Source organism: Beta vulgaris, chromosome 9 (genome assembly GCF_026745355.1).
Source record: "Beta vulgaris subsp. vulgaris cultivar EL10 chromosome 9, EL10.2, whole genome shotgun sequence".
Lineage (NCBI taxonomy): Eukaryota > Viridiplantae > Streptophyta > Magnoliopsida > Caryophyllales > Amaranthaceae > Beta > Beta vulgaris.
This window is the reverse complement of record NC_079210.1, coordinates 13,099,244-13,105,243: the sequence shown is the minus strand read 5'-3', so window position 1 is coordinate 13,105,243 and position 6,000 is coordinate 13,099,244.

Sequence of the window (6,000 nt, the reverse complement as noted above, 5' to 3'; positions counted from 1 at the left end):
ACAAAAAAAGTACTGCCAAGAAGTTAATATCATTGAGGTCAAGTTCTAGGATTAAAGATTCCATAGCAGAAGTACAGTTTCTGTACCACAAATCTAAATCAGATCTGCCTCCCCCTGATATACCTATTATTGAGACAACTCCTTGTAGTTCCACATTAAATGAAACACAATCAACCCAAGAAGCTCCACAAACACAGTCACAAACTGTATCCCAAACAGCTCCACAAACACAGTCACAAGATCAACCACCAATACCACCTGCAGATACACCTATATCTGGGAAAAACCAGTTACTGAGCCTGAAGAAGCTTTCATTTATGACCAAGAAACGTTTCCACATGAATACTATCAGTGGTATGATAACAAACCAGAGAGTCCACTGACCTTAAAGGAGCTCCTTGGGAAAGAATCTTCTGAAGAAGAATCAGATCCTGGGTATGAACCTTCTGGTGATTCTGATGGAGATGATGAGTATGATACTAACACTAGGGGAAAAAAAAAGGAAGGGCTGCGGAGGAAGGGCTGCGCTTTTTCTAAAAGCGCAGCCCTACTAGTGAAGGGCTGCGCTTTTGTACAAAAGCGCAGCCCTACACAACAGAAGGGCTGCGCTTTTTTATAAAAGCGCAGCCCTTCACTTAGTAGGGCTGCGTTTTTGAAGAAAAGCGCAGCCCTTCTTTAAAAAATTTGAAAAATTCAAGTTCGCGGGCTTCAAATATTAAGCGGGATTCGTCAAATATATCCCTCATTCTTCTCTCTCCTCTCTCACGTCCCTCATTATTCCTTTTCCTCCTTCTCTCACATCCCTCCTCCCTCTCCTCCTTCTCTCTAATCCTCTCAAAAACTCCCAGAAATGTTGCGACAAAAACGCTGAAATGATTTGCACGAATCATGCCGACGGAGTCCGATTGCCTATTGTGATACCTTTTCGGAAGCGGAACGAGCCAACGAGTCAAACACACGGCTATGCCGTGATGTTTAGGCTTTTTAAGCCATCCGAGTTCGTTTAAGCCTTCAAATAGCCATTTTAAGTTTTTCCGAAATTTTTCTTTTCCCTTAAATTATGTATTAGGGTTTTGTTTTATGTATTTATACATTATTAGGTTAATGTTTGGAGGTAGTTCTTGTATTTTCAGATCTATAATGTTCTTGTATACTTCTCTTTGTTTATATATTTTGATTAATGTTCTTGTATACTTCTCTTTGTTTTGATTAATGTTCTTGTATACTTCTCTTTGTTTATTTTGATTAATGTTCTTTTATACTTCTCTTTGTATATAATTTCTTGTATTTTCATCTTTGTTTTGATTAATGTTCTTGTATACTTCTTGTATACTTCTCTTTGTATATTAGTTTTTGTTCCTTTTTTTCATTTTCGTTTCATTCTTATTTTTGTTTTGGGTTTAATATTTTCGTTTCGTTTCTCTTCTCTTCTGTTTAATTTCAAAAAATGTGAGATTATGAGTAAAAAAATGTCAAAAAAAAATTTTTTTTTTTGTTTTTTTTGGTAGGAAGGGCCGCGCTAGTTAGGAAAAAGCGCAGCCCTTCTGAGCTAGGTAGGCTGCGCTTTTTCCTAACTAGCACAGCCCTTCTAAGCTAGAAGGGCTGCGCTTTTTCCTAACTAGCGCAGCCCTTCTAGCTTAAGGGCTGCGCTTTTCTAGCGCAACCCTACTTAAAAAGTGAAGGGCTGCTACTGAAAGGGTTGCTGTCAAAAAGCACAGCCCTACAGGCCTTTTTCAGCGCAGCCCTTCTTCATTTTTCCACTAGTGTAAGCTAGAACCTGAAAGATTGAGTGATCTAGAGAGGGAAGAAGAACCTGAGCTAGGGTTTTTAGAACACATTGAAGAAGAAGGGGAAGGAGACATTAGCGATGATGAGCTAAGGTTAGCTAGGGATAGGGTGAGAGGCACAAACTCAAAGTTGTTGTAGTTGGCAAAGCAACTTCAAAAGCATGCAACAGAAGGAAGATTGGGCCTTAGATATCATGCTCCTAACAGGGAGGAAATTGAGAAACATACTGGTGAGGCAGGAAATGTGAGAGTGTGAGTGATATGAGGACAGTGAGGATGATATCCATACCCCAGAGGACAATGGTGATGATAATGTGGATGTTAGGAGAAGAAGAGGGAGAGGACTTCTAGTTACTGAGGATACAGATTTCACAAATTTTGTGTGGAAAGTTGGACTGAGGTTCCCAAGTAGAGAGGCATTTAGGAGTTCTATGGCTAGGTTTGCTATAACCTGTGGGAGAAACTTATACTTTGCTACAAGTAATAAAAAAAGGCAATGGAGAATGGAGGTGAAGTGCACTACAGGGTGCCCATTCAGGTTGTTTGCTTCCTGGGATTTAAGGAGGGCATGCACTACAGAATGGAGATGAACACAGTTGCACAAGGAACATGGAAGGCAACAGACAAATGACATCTACTTGGCTTGCAAAGCAGTTTCTAGAGATTTTCAAGGCAAGGCCTCACTGGCCAGCCAAGGAGCTAATTGAGAAAGTGAGACAAGCATATAGAGTTGCTATTAAGAGTGCCTTGGCCTATAAGGTGAGGTACAAGGCCCATAAACTGCTTCATGGTTCCATGGAAGAACATTATGCCAAACTAGGTAGATACCTTCAAGCCTTGAGAGACAATGATGTAGAGATTTTTATAAGGTTGTTGAATGATGAAAGACCAAGGAGGAGTGCAACTCCAGTGTTTCAAAGACTCTTCATCTGTTTTGATGGTGTGAGAAAAGGGTGGCATGAAGGTTGCAGAAGGTTCTTGTCCATTGATGCTTGCTTCTTGAAGACCTTTTTGGGTGGTCAATTATTGGCAGCTGTTGGCAGGGATGCCAATGACCAAATGTATCCAGTTGCCTGGGCCATAGTTGAAGGTGAGAACAACTCCTCATGGTCATGGTTTCTCAGTGAGGTTCAAACAGCTTTGAACCTAGGACAAGGTGAAGGTCTTACAATTGTTTCAGATGAACACTTGGTAAGTTTCAATTACATATGCATTAAACTACATTTGTTTTGATCATTAAGTTATTCATAATTACATATTAATGCACAATCATATTAATTCTCCTCTATGTTTGTTTAACTAGGCAATTATAAGCTTAGTTGCATCTATTTTTCCCCAATGTGAGCATAGGCATTGTGCTAGGCATATCTTTGCCCATTGGCACAAAGATTTTAAGGGTGATGAAATGAAATTGTTGTTCTGGAGAGCAGCTAAGGCTTATAGTATTGCAGACTACACTGATGCCCTAGATGAAATGGATACCATTAACCCTCATGCAACAAAAGCTTTCAAAGCCCACAACCCCTCTGTTTTTTGTAGAGCACATTTGAAAACTAGCACTAAGGTGGATGTTATAATAACAAGTAATCTGTTTGAGACTTTCAATAGCTATATTATAGCTGCTAGGACAAAAGATATCATTTACATGTTGGAGGACATAAGGGTAGCCCTTATGCAGAGATTAGTGGTGAAAAGGCACGAAATGGAAGCATCTAAGGCTCAGATCTGTCCTAGGATACAAGATAGGTTAAATAAGGAAAAGGCAGAGGCTGCCAACTACATGGTAAATCCATCCACAAACACAACTTTCCAAGTTAATCATAAGATGGACAGTTCGACAGTGGACTTGGCTGCACAGTCATGCACATGTAGGAAATGGGATTTATGTGGAATCCCCTGCTTGTTGTATAATATGAGCACTATAAGAGGGGGGTGAATTATAGTGAGAGAATAAGCTACACTTTTTGCGGAATTAAAAGTAAACTTGGGAACAAACAAAGGGAACACGAGAGATTTTACGAGGAAAAACTTCCTAGGCCTAGTAGGAAGAAACAACCTCGACCACAAGGGATTTTAAACAACTTTCCACCTATAACAGGCCAAAACAACTCTGATTACAACCTATTACTTTTCTCTCGATTCTCAACTTAAGTCACTCAACTCAAGTTCCCAACGACAGTTCCCACAACTGACGTTTTCTCTCAAACTTCACTCGAAGTTTCTTTCTCTTTCTCTTTCTCTTTCTCTTGCTTCACTCAAAGCTTTCTCACACTTACAAGAGTTCACTCAAACCCTTTTTCTCAAAAATACACTTTATAAATAATGGAAGAGTAATAAACTCGATTAATGTAAGTATGAATTCTCTTAAGGAAAAGGCACTGACACTTTAGATAACTTAAGACAAATTAACTAAGTCAGACACAATTTTGCTCAAATGAATTAGGCGCCTATTTATAGACAATTAAGACAAGACATGTTCTCCACTAATTACACCATTATCACATGTTCTCCATGATGTTTAATTAATTAATTAAATTAAATTAATTATTCCATGTCATGTAAAGCATCCACTAATCCACTACTTCACTTCATAGAAGCAGTAACACATTACATGGTTTTTACAAACTTGGAGATTAAGTAAACTTATTTAATTAAATAAATACTTGGAGGATAATTAACTAAGCCACTAAATCCACTAACTACATAAAACGTGTAGCAGTAGTTTAGGTGTGCAATCTATTTTAGGAAATAAATAAATAAAATACTTTAGCTAGTTTTTAGGAAAATATATCTTTTTCAAAATCTTTTATAAAACCGAAAAACAGTTTTATAAATTAAAAAATCCGAAACATTTAAAAACCGAAATATTAATTTTCGAAAACTAAATCTTTTAAATAAAATATAAAAGATAAAATATATACTTTAAAAAGAAATATTTGAAAATCAGTTATTTAAAATCAGAAAATCTTTTAAAATCTTTTCCTAACAAACTTAAACTAATTCCTAAAATAGTGGATCTTAGTCAAAATATCCCAAAAACTCTAACAACTATATTGGGCACATATTTCATTAGGCGACCAATATTAGAGTCCTTAGGAGTTCCTAAATTAGTTTTAAGTCTTGTTCCCTAATCTTTAAGTCTTGTTCCTTAACCTTGTTCCTTAGTGCCAGGTATGTTCCTTTCATGGGAACAGAACCAAGTTCCTTTGAGAATTCACCACGGACTTAATTAAGCTTTTACTCAACCTTAACAAGAAGATTAATAAATACCCTAATGTATTCTTATCTTCATTCCATGCTTGATTCTTCATCTCCCGAACATCTTTACTTCGATCTTGATTAATTCTCCGCTTTAATCTTCAATCAAGTATTCTCTTAGCTCGAGCATGAATTACCTTGCAATAACATAAATAAAATATACTATGTCTTTTGTGGTTAGGTCATCTTCAAAACTCAAGGGTCAACAATTTCCCCCTTTTTGAAGATGACAACAAAAGGCATATACTAAAAATAATACACATAAGTCATTAGAAAAATAATTTTAACAAAGTATATATGTAACCAAGTTAAATTAAGTATTATAGACTCGTTATTTTATTTTGTAAAGTCGAAATATGATAACATAATCCATGACACAAAAAAAATTACTCTGATTGCCTTTATCTTTCCCCCTTTGGCATCTTCAAAAACATAGTCCACGATTTCAAAAAGATGAATATTATTCACTAAACACATCACACACCAAACTGGTGAGAAATAAGTTGGTTAGTATAAGCAAATAAAGCATTCAACTCTCAAAAACCAATCCAAGAATATTAGCCATTCATTAGACGCACACATGCAAAAAGATCAAACTTAGAATTAGCAAAAATAAGTTCCATTGTAGCATGATTAAAGGAAGAAAGATAGAAAAGACAGATATTAAACAAAGTTCATGTTCCCACACAAAATAAAAACAAACTAAACGAAAAAAGGTTTATGATTTAGGAGAGGGAGGTTGCTCTACTTCTTCCACCACATCATGAAGCTTTGCCATCACTTCTTGATGATTTTCGGCCAATGTATCATTTCCCTTGAGCACAATGTCTTCCAACTTCAACAACCTAGAGTTCATTGCTTGAAATGAGGAAGAAAGTTCACCAAGCCGAGCCATAATTCTTGTTGTCCGTCCAAGGCTTTGTCAACTTTGTGCAACCCCTTTTACCAACCCATT